Source organism: Folsomia candida, unplaced genomic scaffold (assembly GCF_002217175.1).
Source record: "Folsomia candida strain VU population unplaced genomic scaffold, ASM221717v1 Fcan01_Sc001, whole genome shotgun sequence".
NCBI classification, from domain to species: Eukaryota; Metazoa; Arthropoda; class Collembola; order Entomobryomorpha; family Isotomidae; genus Folsomia; species Folsomia candida.
Window position 1 is genome coordinate 24,608,520 of NW_019091193.1, and position 21,289 is coordinate 24,629,808.

Here is a 21,289-nt window from a genome sequence, read left to right on the forward strand (position 1 = left end):
GCAACCACATTTTTGGTGTGGATTTTTAGTTTTCAAAAATTAGCCCTGGATTTTTCAGTGTACGGATTTTTATGATTTCAATGGAATTTAATGCCTAATTAGCATACCCCGGACAAATATTTTTTTATAAAGCCCGAAATATCTATATTATAATTTCGAAAAGTCCGTCCCGTCAAATTTTCCGTGACATTCCAGCATTCTGATTGGCTGTTGACATTTCCGATCCACCAATCACAGCATGGCTACAATTTCGCCTATGATTTCGGTTATGATTACGGTTATGATTACGGTATGATTTCGGTTATGATTTCGGTTATGATTTCGTTATCATTTCTGTTAAGATTACGGTTATCATTTCGGTTATCATTTCGGTTATCATTTCGGTTATGATTATGGTTATGATTTCGGTTATTATTTCGGTTATGATTTCGGTTATGATTTCGTTATCATTTCTGTTAAGATTACGGTTATCATTTCGGTTATCATTTCGGTTATCATTTCGGTTATGATTATGGTTATGATTTCGGTTATGATTTCGTTATCATTTCTGTTAAGATTACGGTTATCATTTCGGTTATCATTTCGGTTATGATTACGGTTATGATTTAGGTTGTAATTTCGGTTATGAGCAACCAGAAAAATATTCCTTAGCAACGTTAAAAAATTACCTTAGAAACGTTAAAAAATTTCGATCGCAACGTTAAAAAATTAGCTTAGCAACGTTAAAAATTTCTTTAGCAACGTTAAAAAAATTCCATATCAATGTGAAATAATTACCTTAGAAACGTTAAAGAATTTCCGTAGCAACATAAAAAAATTTCCTTTGCAACGTTAAAAAATTCCTAAGGAAACTGACAACCAATCTGAATGAAGGACTGTCCTGGAAAGTTTAACGGAACAGCCTTTTCGATGTTTTAATATATGTAGATGTTGTTTAACCCTCAACTTATAATTTGGTTGTAATTGGTATATCACCGCCGTTATGAAGTGGTTTCATCGAATGATTTGTTGTGTTGTTTTAAACCTTGCTGTGGACCGTCTTTAAGACGGGCTTATAGGCTAGTTTATTTTATATTTTCGAAAAAAATGCCAAACTATTTAAAAAAAAATATTTTTATTTTAACGTCAAAAGACTCTTAAATTCGAGTTTCAACAATAATTCATCAAGAAGTTTAAAAACAAATTCGTGCTGAACAACACAAGTAGTAAAATACAATCTGGTTCGTTTTGTAGTCAAAATTTCTTTTTGTTATTTCTCAACTATTAACAGTCAGGGAGGTATACATAAATTAAGCAGAGATAATTAGATTTTAATTATCAAAATCATTATTCAAAAGTTCAAAGTTAGAAATAAGTTTCAGTAAGACTTGCTGGCGTTAATCCACGGCGTCTGTGTGAGGAGTAGAGACCCTCTACATCTCATTCTCAAATCTTGATCAGATCTTAATAAATTTAGGACATTCCACTTCTCATGAATTATTCAAAAAAGTTCAAAATTTCAAAAAAGGACAACTTTACTGGACACTAGCGGAACTAGGGGTAGGCAGGGTAGGCATTGCCTAGGGGCCCCGAAATTCCCCGGAATTTGTATAAATTTGTTATCTCCCGAATATTGGGGAAACTAGGGACAAGCGTTGGTTGCGGAAGGGGCATAATAAAATTAGAACAAATTGAATTTCTGTTAAGAAATTCTGATTTTATTAATTTATAATTTTAAGTAAACCTTAGTTGTTTGACCATACGGCGCAAATTTACCCTCCTAAAGCCACAAAATGTCCCTAATTTCTTAAGTATTTTCAAATCAGTCAGGGACAGGGGCCCCCGACAAACTTTTGGCTACCGGCCCCAAATTTATAGTTCCGCTACTGTTACTGGATACGATTATACAAGTATCTAAATAGGATCACAAAAATGTAAATTTTATCAAGATTTGAGCAAGATTGGATTTTTGTTGACAGTTGAAGAACATAAAACCAAGCTCATTTCGTGTTTTTACACATTTGAGTGGGTGTGGTGGGCGCAATAGAGGCAATTGAATCAAACCACTGCTTGGTTTTAATTGACTCATAGGGTACTCCAACATATGGCATCAAGATTTGAGAGAGTCTCCTCCTTAGAGCAAAAATTTGCGCAAGCTAAAAATGCGCTCAGCTTCAACCTTATGGTTTGTCTTATGGTTTGTTTCAATCAAAAGCACGTGACTTTGTCACTGGTCAGAATTGTGACCAAGATGTGCAACCATGATTTTGTTGTAGTTATTAGTGTAGTTTAGATTAATTCATTATTGTATGTGTCTTGATCTGAAAAGCAGATTTTTTCTGATGATTTGCGACATTTTAATAAACTCCAGTAAACAGTAAACAGTAAACAGTAAACCGATGAGGGGTGGTCCATAAATTATGTCACGGTAAGTATGGGGGAGGGGAGGAGTGCCAGGTGTCCGTGACAAGATGTGACATGGGGAGGGGGGTTCAGCCGATTCGTGACATCACGTTTCCCAAGCCAATTGTAGTTTCCACTAAAATTGGCTTATTAGCTCGCCCTGCGTAGCACGAGAGCTATTGAATTCCTCCTGTCCGTCTGTCCGTCCGTGTGTTCACGAGTTTTTTGCATCAATTGATGCTAATTAATAATCCCCATGTCCATAATAGAATAACTTTTTTTTTTATTTTTTTTTCCATTATCACTATTCCATATTAAGTTTTCTTTAGAATAACTTAGTCCCACCATTGGTATTGAAAAATCCGAACGTAAATGGTGCGAATCAATTGGGAAAGTTGATCGAGAAAGTACTCCAACATTGTAATAAGTAGCACCGTTAGTATCAAACAATCGGTTATCAAAAATGATGCGAAACAATTGGGAGAATCGATGCAACATGCACCAAAAGTTTAGAATAACTGGATGAAAGGTGGTGTTAAAAATTTAACACCACGAGGTGTTAAATTTTTCACGGCTCCGGAGGAAAACCAAAATTAGATATTTATCTTGGCTCCTTATTCTGCACCCTTGGTGCAAAAATATATCATTTTTATATACCTACTCTTTCTGGTTATCCTGTACCATTGGTGCAAAATTATATGACAATACCATATGTACTTATTTATTCGATTATTCTGCATCAATTGTGCAAAAATTGTATAACTTTTATACTTGTATATTTTGCGCGATTATTCTGCACCTTTGGTATCAAGTTATAGCAAATCATTATATATGCATATCTTACTCGTTTATTCTGCACCATTGGTGCAGAATTGTATTGAAAGTATGTTTGTCGGGTTACTCCTCACCTTTGGTGCTAAGTTATAACCAAGGCATTATTACAGGGTGAGCTACTTCTAACGTTACTACGGTTTATTATTATGTAATACTTGTTTTTTACTACAATAAGTATTAAATGTTGCATAAGCATTAAATTGATGAATTTGAAGTACCATATGCTAATTTGTTGGCCTTTTTACTTGAACTTTTTTGTCTAATTTTGTACTTCGGACTAGATAACCTTAACCGAACCTAGATTTTGTTTAAATTTATCTCATTCTACCGATAAGCTCACCAAACTTAAACCTTGATTATACAACACAAGAGGTGCAAATTGAGATTCCAGCGAAATATCTTGCAATTGTATAATGAGCGAAAACCCTGCAAATTTATAGTGCGTGTCAGAAATATTCGGCTTTCAAACTTTCAACTATCATATCTTACAGGTATATATCAACCTACAGGATATGAACAGACAAACAATTGTAACAACATTTAATAATTATTATATAAGCGTGCTATAGTCATTATATGTATTTTGGTGTGAAAGTATGAAAACAAGAGAAGTTTACTTAAATGAAATGGAGTAATGCTACTAACCTACATATACATAATATAAAGATAGTATTAATATGATGATTTGTAAAATTTTAAAATTGATTGGGCTGCTGCCAAGTCAAAAAGGAATAAAATAATAATAATAATAATACAGGTACATATCTGTACTTTTCATCCAACTGAACTTTCGAGATTTTTAACTATTTTTCAAATATTTCGTCAAAACTTTAAATAATTTCCGCAAATACAAGTGTGTGCAAATTAGACGAAAATTAGCTAATTTAAGAAATGTCAAGAAAACTGAGGTTTTGGGGTGAAGCCGTGAGGTGACAAGGAGGGGAGAGGGTGCAGGGTTAGCTTGACAAGGGCGTAACAATAGGGGTGGGGGGGAGTCCAAAAAGTTTTTTTTGTGTGACATAATTTATGGATCGCCTTATATTGGATTGTTATTGTGTTGTTATTCTTGTTTTTATTTAATGTACACATTAAGCATTAGTGTAATATAATATCATGAAAATAAGAAATTACGGAAAAGCAAGAAATCTAAAAATGCCAACAAATACATCAAAAACCCGAAAAGATTCAGCAAACAATTAAAATTTAACAAAAAAACAAATATTTTGTAAAAATTTGGAGAAATATTGACAAAAATATTTATATTTCCTAAAAGTCCAAAATATTTTTTAAAATTGAAAACATTTTTGAATTTTTGATAACCAAGTGTTGATAAACAACCCTACAAAGTATGGGGGTTGAAGTGCTCGAAATGAAAGTCATAAATAAATAAATATCCGGGGTTTGTTAATTAGTTAATCTAGACATCAAGATTATTCGAGTAACAGGCTGTGTTACTCGAGTAACAGGCTGTGCTACTCGAGTAACAGGCTGTGTTACTCGAGTAACAGGCTGTGCTACTCGAGTAACAGGCTGTGTTACTCGAGTAACAGGCTGTGCTACTCGAGTAACAGGCTGTGTTACTCGAGTAACAGGCTGTGTTACTCGAGTAACAGGCTGTGTTACTCGAGTAACAGGCTGTGTTACTCGAGTAACAGGCTGTGTTACTCGAGTAACAGGCTGTGTTACTCGAGTAACAGGCTGTGTTACTCGAGTAACAGGCTGTGTTACTCGAGTAACAGGCTGTGTTACTCGAGTAACAGGCTGTGTTACTCGAGTAACAGGCTGTGTTACTCGAGTAACAGGCTGTGTTACTCGAGTAACAGGCTGTGTTACTCGAGTAACAGGCTGTGTTACTCGAGTAACAGGCTGTGTTACTCGAGTAACAGGCTGTGTTACTCGAGTAACAGGCTGTGTTACTCGAGTAACAGGCTGTGTTACTCGAGTAACAGGCTGTGTTACTCGAGTAACAGGCTGTGTTACTCGAGTAACAGGCTGTGTTACTCGAGTAACAGGCTGTGTTACTCGAGTAACAGGCTGTGTTACTCGAGTAACAGGCTGGTTTTTTGAGTAACAGGCTGTGTTACTCGAGTAACAGGCTAGTTTTTCGAGTAACAGGCCGTGTTACTCGAGTAACAGGCTGCTTTTTCGAGTAACAGGCTGTTTTCCTCCAGTAAGAATCTGGTTTTTCGAGTAACAGGCCGTTTTCCTCCAGTAAGAATCTGGTTTTTCGAGTAACAGGCTGTGTTACTCGAGTAACAGGCTGGTTTTTCGAGTAACAGGCTGTTTTACTCGAGTAACAGGCTGTGTTACTCGAGTAACCGGCTGGTTTTTTGAGTAACAGGCTGTGTTACTCGAGTAACAGGCTGGTTTTTCGAGTAATAGGCTCTGTTAATGGAGTAACAGGCTGGTTTTCCGAGTAACAAGCTGTGTTACTCGAGTAACAGGCTGGCTTTTTGAGTAACAGGCTGTGTTACTCGAGTAACAGGCTTTTTTTTTGAGTAACAGGCTGTGTTACTCGAGTAACAGGCTGGTTTTTCGAGTAACAGGCTGTGTTACTCGAGGAACAGGCTGGTTTTTCGAGTAATAGGCTGTGTTACTGGAGTAACAGGCTGGTTTTTCGAGTAACAGGCTGGTTTTTCGAGTAACAGGCTGTGTTACTCGAGTAACAGGCTGGTTTTTCGAATAACAGGCCGTGTTACTTGAGTAACAGGCTGCTTTTTCGAGTAACAGGCTGTTTTCCTCCAGTAAGAATCTGGTTTTTCGAGTAACAGGCTGTTTTCCTCCAGTAGGAATCTGGTTTTTCGAGTAACAGGCTGTGTTACTCGAGTAACAGGCTGGTTTTTCGAGTAACAGGCTGTTTTACTCGAGTAACAGGCTGTGTTACTCGAGTAACAGGCTGGTTTTTTGAGTAACAGGCTGTGTTACTCGAGTAACAGGCTGGTTTTTCGAGTAATAGGCTCTGTTAATGGAGTAACAGGCTGGTTTTCCGAGTAACAAGCTGTGTTACTCGAGTAACAGGCTGGCTTTTTGAGTAACAGGCTGTGTTACTCTAGTAACAGGCTGTGTTACTCGAGTAACAGGCTGTGTTACTCGAGTAACAGGCTGGTTTTTTGAGTAACAGGCTGTGTTACTCGAGTAACAGGCTAGTTTTTCGAGTAACAGGCCGTGTTACTCGAGTAACAGGCTGCTTTTTCGAGCAACAGGCTGTTTTCCTCCAGTAAGAATCTGGTTTTTCGAGTAACAGGCTGTTTTCCTCCAGTAAGAATCTGGTTTTTCGAGTAACAGGCTGTGTTACTCGAGTAACAGGCTGGTTTTTCGAGTAACAGGCTGTTTTACTCGAGTAACAGGCTGTGTTACTCGAGTAACAGGCTGGTTTTTCGAGTAACAGGCTGTTTTACTCGAGTAACAGGCTGTGTTACTCGAGTAACCGGCTGGTTTTTTGAGTAACAGGCTGTGTTACTCGAGTAACAGGCTGGTTTTTCGAGTAATAGGCTCTGTTAATGGAGTAACAGGCTGGTTTTCCGAGTAACAAGCTGTGTTACTCGAGTAACAGGCTGGCTTTTTGAGTAACAGGCTGTGTTACTCGAGTAACAGGCTGGTTTTTTGAGTAACAGGCTGTGTTACTCGAGTAACAGGCTGTGGTACTCGAGTAACAGGCTGGTTTTTTCGAGTAACAGGCTGTGTTACTCGAGGAACAGGCTGGTTTTTCGAGTAATAGGCTGTGTTACTGGAGTAACAGGCTGGTTTTTCGAGTAACAGGCTGGTTTTTCGAGTAACAGGCTGTGTTACTCGAGTAACAGGCTAGTTTTTCGAATAACAGGCCGTGTTACTTGAGTAACAGGCTGCTTTTTCGAGTAACAGGCTGTTTTCCTCCAGTAAGAATCTGGTTTTTCGAGTAACAGGCTGTTTTCCTCCAGTAGGAATCTGGTTTTTCGAGTAACAGGCTGTGTTACTCGAGTAACAGGCTGGTTTTTCGAGTAACAGGCTGTTTTACTCGAGTAACAGGCTGTGTTACTCGAGTAACAGGCTGGTTTTTTGAGTAACAGGCTGTGTTACTCGAGTAACAGGCTGGTTTTTCGAGTAATAGGCTCTGTTAATGGAGTAACAGGCTGGTTTTCCGAGTAACAAGCTGTGTTACTCGAGTAACAGGCTGGCTTTTTGAGTAACAGGCTGTGTTACTCGAGTAACAGGCTGGTTTTTCGAGTAATAGGCTCTGTTACTGGAGTAACAGGCTGGCTTTTCGAGTAACAGGCTGTGGTACTGGAGTAACAGGCTGGTTTTTCGAGTAACAGGCTGTGTTACTCGAGAACAGGCTGGTTTTTCGAGTAATAGGCTGTGTTACTGGAGTAACAGGCTGGTTCTTCGAGTAACAGGCTGGTTTTTCGAGTAACAGGCTGTGTTACTCGAGTAACAGGCTAGTTTTTCGAATAACAGGCCGTGTTACTTGAGCAACAGGCTGCTTTTTCGAGTAAGAGGCTGTTTTCCTCGAGTAACAATCTGGTTTTTCGTGTAACAGGCTGTGTTACTCGAGTAACAGGCTGGGTTTTCGAGTAACAGGCTGTGTTACTCGAGGAACACGCTGGTTTTTCGAGTGACAAGCTGAGTTACTCGAGTAACAGGCTAGTTTTTCGAGTAACAGGCTGCTTTTTCGAGTAACAGGCCGTTTTCCTCTGGTAACAATCTGGTTTTTCGAGTAACAGACTGTGTTACTCGAGTAACAGGCTGGCTTTTCGAGTAACAGGCTGTGTTACTCGAGTCACAGGCTGTTTTACTCGAGTAACAGGATGGTTTTTCGAGTAACAGGCTGTGTTACTCGAGTAACAGGCTTGTTTTTCGAGTAACAGGCTGGCTTTTCGAGTAACAGGCTGTGTTACTCGAGTCACAGGCTGTTTTACTCGAGTAACAGGATGGTTTTTCGAGTAACAGGCTGTGTTACTCGAGTAACAGGCTTGTTTTTCGAGTAACAGGCTGGCTTTTCGAGTAACAGGCTGTGTTACTGGAGTAACAGGCTGGTTTTTTGAGTAACAGGCTGTGTTACTCGAGTAACAGGCTGGTTTTTCGAGTAACAGGCTGTGTTACTCGAGTAACAGGCTGTGTTACTGGAGTAACAGGCTGGTTTTTTGAGTAACAGGCTGTGTTACTCGAGTAACAGGTTGGTTTTTCGAGTAACAGGCTGTGTTACTCGTGCAACAGGCTGGGTTTTTGAGTAACAGGCTGTGTTACTCGAGTAACAGGCTGTGTTACTGGAGTAACAGGCTGGTTTTTTGAGTAACAGGCTGTGTTACTCGAGTAACAGGCTAGTTTTTTGAGTAACAGGCTGTGTTACTCGAGTAACAGGCTGTGTTACTGGAGTAACAGGCTGGTTTTTTGAGTAACAGGCTGTGTTACTCGAGTAACAGGTTGGTTTTTCGAGTAACAGGCTGTGTTACTCGTGCAACAGGCTGGGTTTTTGAGTAACAGGCTGTGTTACTCGAGTAACAGGCTGTGTTACTCGAGTAACAGGCTGGTTTTTTGAGTAACAGGCTGTGTTACTGGAGTAACAGGCTGGTTTTTTGAGTAACAGGCTGTGTTACTCGAGTAACAGGCTGGTTTTTCGAGTAACAGGCTGTGTTACTCGAGTAACAGGCTGTGTTACTGGAGTAACAGGCTGGTTTTTTGAGTAACAGGCTGTGTTACTCGAGTAACAGGTTGGTTTTTCGAGTAACAGGCTGTGTTACTCGTGCAACAGGCTGGGTTTTTGAGTAACAGGCTGTGTTACTCGAGTAACAGGCTGTGTTACTGGAGTAACAGGCTGGTTTTTTGAGTAACAGGCTGTGTTACTCGAGTAACAGGCTGTGTTACTGGAGTAACAGGCTGGTTTTTCGAGTAACAGGCTGTGTTACTCGAGTAACAGGCTGGTTTTTGAGTAACAGGCTGTGTTACTCGAGTAACAGGCTGTGTTACTGGAGTAACAGGCTGGGTTTTCGACTAATAGGCTGTGTTACTAGAGTAACAGGCTGTGTTACTCGAGTAACAGGCTATGTTACTCGAGTAACAGGCTTGTTTTTCGAGTAATAGGCTCTGTTAATGGAGTAACAGGCTGGTTTTCTAAGTAACAAGCAGTGTTACTCGAGTAACAGGCTGGCTTTTCGAGTAACAGGCTGTGTTACTCGAGTCACAGGCTGTTTTACTCGAGTAACAGGATGGTTTTTCGAGTAACAGGCTGTGTTACTCGAGTAACAGGCTTGTTTTTCGAGTAACAGGCTGGCTTTTCGAGTAACAGGCTGTGTTACTCGAGTAACAGGCTGGTTTTTCGAGTAACAGGCTGTGTTACTGGAGTAACAGGCTGGTTTTTTGAGTAACAGGCTGTGTTACTCGAGTAACAGGCTGGTTTTTCGAGTAACAGGCTGTGTTACTCGAGTAACAGGCTGTGTTACTGGAGTAAGAGGCTGGTTTTTTGAGTAACAGGCTGTGTTACTCGAGTAACAGGTTGGTTTTTTCGAGTAACAGGCTGTGTTACTCGAGTAACAGGCTGTGTTACTGGAGTAACAGGCTGGTTTTTTGAGTAACAGGCTGTGTTACTCGAGTAACAGGTTGGTTTTTCGAGTAACAGGCTGTGTTACTCGTGCAACAGGCTGGGTTTTTGAGTAACAGGCTGTGTTACTCGAGTAACAGGCTGTGTTACTGGAGTAACAGGCTGGTTTTTTGAGTAACAGGCTGTGTTACTCGAGTAACAGGCTGGTTTTTCGAGTAATAGGCTCCGTTAATGGAGTAACAGGCTGGTTTTCCGAGTAACAGGCTGTGTTACTCGAGTAACAGGCTGTGTTACTCGAGGAACAGGCTAGTTTTTTGAGTAACAGGCTGTGTTACTCGAGTAACAGGCTAGTTTTTCGAGTCACAGGCCGTGTTACTCGAGTAACAGGCTGCTTTTTCGAGTAACAGGCTGATTTCCTCCAGTAACAATGTGGTTTATCGAGTAACAGGCTGTGTTACTCGAGTAACAGGCTGGTTTTTCGATTAACAGGCTGTGTTACTCGAGTAACAGGCTCGCCTTTCGAGTAACAGGCTGGCTTTTCGAGTAACAGGCTGTGTTACTCGAGTAACAGGCTGGTTTTTTGAGTAACAGGCTGTGTTACTCGAGTAACAGGCTGGTTTTTCGAGTAACAGGCTGTGTTACTCGAGTAACAGGCTGGTTTTTTGAGTAACAGGCTGTGTTACTGGAGTAACAGGCTGGTTTTTTGAGTAACAGGCTGTGTTACTCGAGTAACAGGCTGTGTTACTGGAGTAACAGGCTGGTTTTTTGAGTAACAGGCTGTGTTACTCGAGTAACAGGTTGGTTTTTCGAGTAACAGGCCGTGTTACTCGTGCAACAGGCTGGGTTTTTGAGTAACAGGCTGTGTTACTCGAGTAACAGGCTGTGTTACTGGAGTAACAGGCTGGTTTTTTGAGTAACAGGCTGTGTTACTCGAGTAACAGGCTGTGTTACTGGAGTAACAGGCTGGTTTTTCGAGTAACAGGCTGTGTTACTCGAGTAACAGGCTGGTTTTTTGAGTAACAGGCTGTGTTACTCGAGTAACAGGCTGTGTTACTGGAGTAACAGGCTGGGTTTTCGACTAATAGGCTGTGTTACTAGAGTAACAGGCTGTGTTACTCGAGTAACAGGCTGTTTTACTCGAGTAACAGGATGGTTTTTCGAGTAACAGGCTGTGTTACTCGAGTAACAGGCTTGTTTTCGAGTAACAGGCTGGCTTTTCGAGTAACAGGCTGTGTTACTGGAGTAACAGGCTGGTTTTTTGAGTAACAGGCTGTGTTACTCGAGTAACAGGCTGGTTTTTCGAGTAACAGGCTGTGTTACTCGAGTAACAGGCTGTGTTACTGGAGTAAGAGGCTGGTTTTTTGAGTAACAGGCTGTGTTACTCGAGTAATAGGTTGGTTTTTCGAGTAACAGGCTGTGTTACTCGTGCAACAGGCTGGGTTTTTGAGTAACAGGCTGTGTTACTCGAGTGACAGGCTGTGTTACTGGAGTAACAGGCTGGTTTTTTGAGTAACAGGCTGTGTTACTCGAGTAACAGGCTGGTTTTTCGAGTAATAGGCTCTGTTAATGGAGTAACAGGCTGGTTTTCCGAGTAACAGGCTGTGTTACTCGAGTAACAGGCTGTGTTACTCGAGTAACAGGCTAGTTTTTTGAGTAACAGGCTGTGTTACTCGAGTAACAGGCTGGTTTTTCGAGTAACAGGCTGTGTTACTCGAGTAACAGGCTAGTTTTTCGAGTCACAGGCCGTGTTACTCGAGTAACAGGCTGCTTTTTCGAGTAACAGGCTGATTTCCTCCAGTAACAATCTGGTTTATCGAGTAACAGGCTGTGTTACTCGAGTAACAGGCTGGTTTTTCGATTAACAGGCTGTGTTACTCGAGTAACAGGCTCGCCTTTCGAGTAACAGGCTGGCTTTTCGAGCAACAGGCTATGTTACTCGAGTAACAGGCTGGTTTTTTGAGTAACAGGCTGTGTTACTCGAGTAACAGGCTGGTTTTTCGAGTAACAGGCTGTGTTACTCGAGTAACAGGCTGTGTTACTGGAGTAACAGGCTGGTTTTTTGAGTAACAGGCTGTGTTACTCGAGTAACAGGCTGGTTTTTCGAGTAACAGGCTGTGTTACTGGAGTAACAGGCTGGTTTTTTGAGTAACAGGCTGTGTTACTCGAGTAACAGGTTGGTTTTTCGAGTAACAGGCTGTGTTACTCGTGCAACAGGCTGGGTTTTTGAGTAACAGGCTGTGTTACTCGAGTAACAGGCTGGTTTTTCGAGTAATAGGCTCTGTTAATGGAGTAACAGGCTGGTTTTCCGAGTAACAGGCTGTGTTACTCGAGTAACAGGCTGTGTTACTCGAGTAACAGGCTAGTTTTTTGAGTAACAGGCTGTGTTACTCGAGTAACAGGCTGGTTTTTCGAGTAACAGGCTGTGTTACTCGAGTAACAGGCTAGTTTTTCGAGTCACAGGCCGTGTTACTCGAGTAACAGGCTGCTTTTTCGAGTAACAGGCTGATTTCCTCCAGTAACAATCTGGTTTATCGAGTAACAGGCTGTGTTACTCGAGTAACAGGCTGGTTTTTCGATTAACAGGCTGTGTTACTCGAGTAACAGGCTCGCCTTTCGAGTAACAGGCTGGCTTTTCGAGTAACAGGCTGTGTTACTCGAGTAACAGGCTGGTTTTTTGAGTAACAGGCTGTGTTACTCGAGTAACAGGCTGGTTTTTCGAGTAACAGGCTGTGTTACTCGAGTAACAGGCTGTGTTACTGGAGTAACAGGCTGGTTTTTGAGTAACAGGCTGTGTTACTCGAGTAACAGGCGGTTTTTCGAGTAACAGGCTGTGTTACTCGAGTAACAGGCTGTGTTACTGGAGTAACAGGCTGTTTTTGAGTAACAGGCTGTGTTACTCGAGTAACAGGCTGTGTTACTCGAGTAACAGGCTGGTTTTTTGAGTAACAGGCTGTGTTACTGGAGTAACAGGCTGGTTTTTTGAGTAACAGGCTGTGTTACTCGAGTAACAGGCTGGTTTTTCGAGTAACAGGCTGTGTTACTCGAGTAACAGGCTGTGTTACTGGAGTAACAGGCTGGTTTTTTGAGTAACAGGCTGTGTTACTCGTGCAACAGGCTGGGTTTTTGAGTAACAGGCTGTGTTACTCGAGTAACAGGCTGTGTTACTGGAGTAACAGGCTGGTTTTTTGAGTAACAGGCTGTGTTACTCGAGTAACAGGCTGGTTTTTCGAGTAATAGGCTCTGTTAATGGAGTAACAGGCTGGTTTTCCGAGTAACAGGCTGTGTTACTCGAATAACAGGCTAGTTTTTTCGAGTAACAGGCCGAGTTACTCGAGTAACAGGCTGCTATTTCGAGTAACAGGCTGTTTTCCTCCAGTAAGAATCTGGTTTTTCGAGTAACAGGCTGTTTTACTCGAGTAACAGGCTGGTTTTTTCGAGTAACAGGCTGTGTTACTCGAGTAACAGGCTGGTTTTTTGAGTAACAGGCTGTGTTACTCGAGTAACAGGCTGGTTTTTCGAGTAACAGGCTGTGTTACTCGAGTAACAGGCTGTGTTACTGGAGTAACAGGCTGGTTTTTTGAGTAACAGGCTGTGTTACTCGAGTAACAGGTTGGTTTTTCGAGTAACAGGCTGTGTTACTCGTGCAGCAGGCTGGGTTTTTGAGTAACAGGCTGTGTTACTCGAGTAACAGGCTGTGTTACTGGAGTAACAGGCTGGTTTTTTGAGTAACAGGCTGTGTTACTCGAGTAACAGGCTGGTTTTTCGAGTAATAGGCTCTGTTAATGGAGTAACAGGCTGGTTTTCCGAGTAACAGGCTGTGTTACTCGAATAACAGGCTAGTTTTTCGAGTAACAGGCCGAGTTACTCGAGTAACAGGCTGCTATTTCGAGTAACAGGCTGTTTTCCTCCAGTAAGAATCTGGTTTTTCGAGTAACAGGCTGTTTTACTCGAGTAACAGGCTGGTTTTTCGAGTAACAGGCTGTGTTACTCGAGTAACAGGCTGTGTTACTCGAGTAACAGGCTGGTTTTTTGAGTAACAGGCTATGTTACTCGAGTAACAGGCTGGTTTTTCGAGTAATAGGCTCTGTTACTGGAGTAACAGGCTGGTTTTTCGAGTAACAGGCTGTCTTACACGAGTAACAGGCTGGTTTTTCGAGTAACAGGCTGTGTTACACGAGTAACAGGCTGGCTTTTCGAGTAACAGGCTGTGTTACTCGAGTAACAGGCTGATTTTTCGAGTAACAGATTGTGTTACTCGAGTAAGAGGCTGACTTTTCGAGTAAAAGGCTGTGTTACTCGAGTAACAGGCTGGTTTTTTGAGTAAGAGGCTGTGTTACTCGAGTAACAGGCTGGTTTTTTGAGTAACAGGCTGTGTTACTCGAGTAACAGGCTGGTTTTTCGAGTAACAGGCTGTGTTACTCGAGTAACAGGCTAGTTTTTCGAGTAACAGCCGTGTTACTCGAGTAACAGGCTGCTTTTTCGAGTAACAGGCTGTTTTCCTCCAGTAAGAATCTGGTTTTTCGAGTAACAGGCTGTGTTACTCGAGTAACAGGCTGGTTTTTCGAGTAACAGGCTGTGTTACACGAGTAACAGGCTGGTTTTTCGAGTAACAGGCTGTGTTACACGAGTAACAGGCTGGCTTTTCGAGTAACAGGCTGTGTTACTCGAGTAACAGGCTGATTTTTCGAGTAACAGATTGTGTTACTCGAGTAAGAGGCTGACCTTTCGAGTAACAGGCTGTGTTACTCGAGTAACAGGCTGGTTTTTAGAGTAACAGGCTGTATTACTCGAGTAACAGGCTGGTTTTTAGAGTAACAGGCTGTGTTACTCGAGTAACAGGCTGTGTTACTCGAGTAACAGGCTGTGTTACTCGAGTAACAGGCTGGCTTTCCGAGTACCAGGCTGTGTTACTCGAGTAACAGGCTATTTTTTCGAGTAACAGGCTGGTTTTTCGAATAACAATCTGTGTTACTCGAGTAACAGACTAGTTTTTCGAGTAACAGGCTGTGTTACTCGAGTAACAGGCTGGTTTTTCGAGTAACAGGCTGTGTTACTCGAATAACAGGCTAGTTTTTCGAGTAACAGGCCGTGTTACTCGAGTAACAGGCTGCTATTTCGAGTAACAGGCTGTTTTCCTCCAGTAAGAATCTGGTTTTTCGAGTAACAGGCTGTGTTACTCGAGTAACAGGCTGGCTTTTCGAGTAACAGGCTGTGTTACTCGAGTAACAGGCTGGTTTTTTGAGTAACAGGCTGTGTTACTCGAGTAACAGGCTGTGTTACTCGAGTAACAGGCTGGGTTTTCGAGTAATAGGCTGTGTTACTCGAGTAACAGGCTGTGTTGCTCGAGTAACAGGCTGGTTTTTTGAGTGACAGGCTATGTTACTCGAGTAACAGGCTTGTTTTTCGAGTAATAGGCTCTGTTAATGGAGTAACAGGCTGGTTTTCCGAGTAACAAGCAGTGTTACTCGAGTAACAGGCTGGCTTTTCGAGTAACAAGCAGTGTTGCTCGAGTAACAGGCTGGCTTTTCGAGTAACAGGCTGTGTTACTCGAGTAACAGGCTGGTTTTTTGAGTAACAAGCTGTGTTACTCGAGTAACAGGCTGGTTTTTCGAGTAATAGGCTCTGTTACTGGAGTAACAGGCTGGTTTTTCGAGTAACAGGCTGTGTTACACGAGTAACAGGCTGGCTTTTCGAGTAACAGGCTGATTTTTCGAGTAACAGATTGTGTTACTCGAGTAACAGGCGGCTTTTCGAGTAACAGGCTGTGTTACGCGAGTAACAGGCTGGTTTTTTGAGTACCAGGCTGTGTTACTCGAGTAGCAGGCGGGTTTTTCGAGTAACAAACTGTGTTACTCGAGTAACAGGCTGTGCTAGTCGAGTAACAGGCTGGATTTTAGAGTAACATGCTTTGTTAGTCGAGTAACAGGCTGTGTTACTCGAGTAACAGGCTGGTTTTTAGAGTAACAGGCTGTGTTACTCGAGTAACAGGCTGGTTTTTCGAGTAATAGGCTCTGTTACTGGAGGAACAGGCTGGTTTTTCGAGTAACAGGCTGTGTTACTCGAGTAACAGGCTGGTTTCTCGAGTAATAGGCTCTGTTACTAGAGTAACAGGCTGGTTTTTCGAGTAACAGGCTGTGTTACTCGAGTAACAGGCTAGCTTTTCGAGTAACAGGCTGTGTTAGTCGAGTAACAGGCTGATTTTGCGAGTAACAGATTGTGTTACTCGAGTAACAGGCTGGCTTTTCGAGTAACAGGCTGTGTTACTCGAGTAACAGGCTGGTTTTTAGAGTAACAGGCTGTATTACTCGAGTAACAGGCTGGTTTTGAGAGTAACAGGCTGTGTTACTCGAGTAACAGGCTGTGTTACTCGAGTAACAGGCTGGCTTTCCGAGTACCAGGCTGTGTTACTCGAGTAACAGGCTATTTTTTCGAGTAACAGGCTGTGTTACTCGAGTAACAGGCTGGCTTTTCGAGTAACAGGCTGTGTTACTGGAGTAACAGGCTGTGTTACTCGAGTAACAGGCTGATTTTTCGAGTAACAGGCTGTGTTACTCGAGTAACAGGATGGTTATTCGAGTAACAGGATGTGTTACTCAAGTAACAGGCTGGTTTTTCGAGTAATAGGCTGTGTTGCTCGAGTAACAGGCTGTTTTTTCGATTAACAGGCTGTGTTTCTCGAGTAACAGGCTGTGTTACTCGAGTAACAGGCTGTTTTTTCGAGTAACAGGCTGTGTTACTCACACTTCACCTTTCTCACACGTAAGGATCTTTCGTTAATAACGTTTAACCATGAGTATGTAAAGCGTGTATGTATTTATGTCATGATTTTCATATGCCATGTTTGCTCCCTTCCTTGTACAAATCTGTAATTTGAGAAGACTGAGCTCTCCCGCGGAGAGTCATGATTTAGCTTCCGACCAGTCAACAATATTCTCTCAATTGGCTATTCTTTCATGTGATCAGAAATAATTCTAATGTAAAACTTAAACCCCATTTGACCAAGTAAACACATCAATTTTAAATTAGTAACTCCAGTTTGTTCCCTGCCTATTCATTTGATAAGTCTACCATACCATTCACACATAAGTTATCATTCCACCCATAAACACCAACACATTTATCATTTCTCATTCTATTTATTGGTCTCGAAATCCAGATCGGCAATTACATCGCCTGCAGTTATCTCTGTGACTTATCGAGTGATAATTGTTACCTAAAAACTAAGTGAGCGAGTGCTATAAGTTGTTGGTGATAAACTTTGTGACAATGGACAATATTGAGAAGAAGAGAGGTGGCCACAAAGGTCAACTCACCAAAATAAGTGCAACCATCGACAGGCATGAAGAGGCGACGAGGGTCCTCACAATGAATGAAGTCGACGAGCTTATAACCTCCATGGAAAAGCTTGACACGAAGGTTAAGGACCTTAACGAGAAGATGTTTGAGCTCACAACAACAGACGACCAAATGGACAAGGCGGTAGAAAAGGCTGACGAAGTTGACATGCGAATCATCGATGTGAAATGCAAACTGAAAGTTATCAAACGGTCTCTATCGACGGCGGCAGCGGCTAGCATGACTCCACCATTTAACAATTCAATTAGACTTCCCAGAATGGATCTTCCAACATTCAGCGGACAATACGAAGATTGGCAAAGTTTTCAAGATTTGTTCATCGCATCGGTAGAAAACAACACGTCGTTGTCAGGAGCGCAAAAACTCCAATATTTGAAGTAATGTGTCAAGGGTGAAGCAGAAAGTCTCATCACAGCATTCACGGTCACCGACACGCACTACACAGAAGCATGGGGATTATTAGTGGACAGGTATGACAATACTCGTGAAATCACAAATTCCCTCATCAAACGGATCATGTTACAATCCACCATGAAAGTGGAATCATCATCCGGGTTACAGCAACTTTTGGATACCACATCTGAATGCATCAGGTCACTCAAGGTACTGGGGCGCCCCGTCGAGCATTGGGACGACCTCCTAGTTTTCATCATCGTCGAGAAACTGGATCTCGAAACACGACGAGAGTGGGCAATGGCACTCAAGGGCACGGATCCACCAACCTACAGGAAGCTACAAGAGTTTCTAGAACAACATGTTCGTGGCCTTCAAGCAGGAGGTCAATCATCTCATCAGGCAAGCAAGCCAATTAAGTCAGAAAGGAAGAACTCATCTTCATCCAACCATATCACGACAGACGCCAGTTGTCCGGTATGCAAAAACAATCATGAGTTATATACATGTCAAACGTTCAAGTCCATGACTCCAGAGGAACGGATGCACAAGGTCAAGAACTCATCCCTCTGCAGCAACTGTCTCAAAGGTGGACATATTTCGAGGTCGTGTCCGAGCAAGGGATCATGCAAAAAGTGTGGTAAACGACACAATACTTTACTTCATCTTGAATTTAGGCGACCGATCACTACTTAAGCAAACATGCAAAACCAGGCAGCATCAAATGTCAACTCAATGCACATCGCTAGCCAACCACACACTCAGACGCTGCTCAAGACAGCTTTAATTTAGATAAGTGACAAATCAGGAAATCAGCATATCTGTCGAGCATTTCTAGACGATGGATCAGAGTCAAGTTTCATAACAGAAGATTGTGTAGCTGCCCTTGGTCTAAAGAGAGAAAAGGTTCATGTTAATCTGACTGGTTTACTCGCGTCATCACTCGGGTCTGCAAAGTCGAAGGTTATCTTTCTGCTCGGCTCTGCTAAAACAAGCACCGGTATTTCACTCAACAATGCTCTCATGGTAGGCCCAACAATCCAGGATGACATTTTTACACTACTTCTTCGATTTCGCACTCATCCCATCGCCATGAAGGCAGACATCACCAAGATGTATCGGCAGTTCAGGATCAACGATGACGATGTAAACTACCAACGAATTCTTTGGCGTGAGAACAAAAACCATCCGATTGAAGAGTTCAACTTGAACACAGTTACGTATGGAACATCATCCGCACCCTTTTCAGCAACACGATGTGTGAAACAAGTGGCGTTAGATGAAATGAAGTCAGAACCTGTATCATGCAACATTTTACTTCGTGACATGTAGGTCGACGACTTGGTTTCGGGAACCACCACCGTTAAAGAGGCCATAAACATGTACAATTCCATCAGTAGCATTTTAGCAAGCGCAGGAATGGAAATACGGAAGTGGATGACCAGCAATCCTGACGTCTTAGCAGTCATTCCAGCAGACCACAGAGAAAGCAAGGAGTGCGTCGAATTCAGCAGCAATCCAATTATTGCAGCCTTAGGTGTGAAATGGAGCCCATCATCAGACTGTTTCAGCTTCACGGTGCCAGCCACTACAAAGGTGGAGAAAATTACAAAGCGGGCGCTATTGTCACAATTAGCCAAGGTATTCGACCCATTGGGATTTATCTCTCCGGTGACAATCAAGGCCAAGTTAATATTTCAAGACTTGTGGAAAGATGGAATTGCCTGGGACGATGAACTCAGTCAAAACCTCTCATTGAAATGGATTTCATATCAAGAATCCCTTCAGCAAATCAAAACAATTGCAATTCCGAGATTCATGTCAATGCAGAATCCCATTCGGCAAGAATTACATGGATTTGCAGATGCGTCGGAGAAAGCATACGGAGCAGCAGTGTATCTCAAGTCCATCTCAGCAGCTGGAATCATCAAGGTCAGTTTAATTACTTCAAAAACTCGCGTAGCTCCAGTCAAGCAACAATGATTACCTCGACTAGAACTCTGTAGCGCCGTATTATTGACAGACCTAATGGAAATGGTGAAAACTTCTTGCAAAATTCAACATCCTGTTACAATGTGGACGGACTCAACACTTGTACTAAGGTGGATTGCATCATTTCCCGGAAGATGGAAAACTTTCGTCGCAAACAGAGTAGCGAAAATCCAGGAAAACTTCCCTTCATCATTTTGGCGACACGTTAAAGGTGAAGATAATCCAGCCGACTGCGCATCCCGTGGAATTTTCGCAGCCGAGTTGAACAATCATCCCATTTGGTGGACAGGTCCTAGCTGGTTAAATCAGCCTGAATTAGCTCAAGCGGAAGTTATTCAGGGGGAGGAGGAACCAGACCATGAAGAGAAGAAACAAATCCAAGTTCATCATGTGGCCACAGATCAGTCATTGATTGAGAAATCATCCAGTCTCTCTCACCTTCTTCGAGTTTGTGCATACGTAAGAAGATTTATAAAAAATACCCAACATCCAACCAACAGAGACACTGGTCCAATCAGTCCAACCGAGCCAAAAAATAGCCTGACTCAACTAATACGAACAGTGCAACAAGACTAACTTGCGGCGGAAATTGCTGATTTGCAAAACACGAAGCATTCACCAACTCAATCCGTTTCTCGATGGAGTAGGAACTCTCAGGATGGGCGGAAGACTATCAAGGTCACCACTACAAGAGGAGGCGAAACACCAATTCTACCACATGATCATCACTTAACAACACTTATCGTTCGAGATTGTCACTTAAAGAATCTTCACAATGGATTTCAAGCAACGTGGTCAACTCTGCTACAACAAGTGTGGATTCTGAGAGGAAGAAATACAATTCGGCAAATTATTCGTAAATGCGTAATCTGCAGGAGACATCGAGCCCAATTGTCACAACAATTAATGGGAAATCTCCCTGTTGCTCGTGTCACTCCAAACCCCCCATTTCTGCACACCGGTGTGGACTACGCAGGCCCGTTCTCAATTCTTAAGGCGAAGGGAAGAGGCCAAAAATCAATAAAGTCATATTTCGCAATCTTCGTATGTTTTAGCACAAAGGCAGTGCATTTGGAGGCAGTGACTGATCTCACTACAGAAGCATTCATCGCGTGTCTCCTACGTTTCTCATCAAGACGAGGCGTACCAGCTCATATGTATTCAGATTGTGGTACGAATTTCCAAGGAGCAGATAAGGAGTTAAATGGATTTTATCTTGCCGAGTTCAATAAAAAAGTAGCAGAAGGAGCAGCAGCTCAAGGTATTTCGTGGCACATGAACTCCCCATCATCACCCCATCACGGTGGCTTGTGGGAGGCAGGCGTCAAGGCGGTCAAGTACCACACAAGTCGCGTAATTGGCAACGCACATCTAACTCTTGAAGAATTTTCAACTTTATTATGTCAAGTGGAATCCATCCTAAATTCCCGTCCTCTCTGTGCAATGTCACCAGATCCAGGAGACTTGCAAGTCTTAACCCCGGGTCATTTCCTCATCGGACGACCACTTAATTCCATTGCAGACCCAGGCGTCACTCAAATCAACATCAGCAGATTATCAAGGTGGCAACATGTTCAGCACATGACCCAGCATTTTTGGAAAAGATGGCAAAATGAATATCTCCAGACTCTACAACAAAGATTTAAGTGGGCGCAAAAACGAAACAATTTGCAAATAGATGACCTTGTTCTTGTTCATGACGACGATCTTCCCCCAGCCAAGTGGAGACTAGCTCGAGTCACCGATGTCCATCCAGGCGCAGACGGCTTAGTCAGAGTCGTCACCGTAAAGACATCAAAAACCGAATTGAAACGCCCT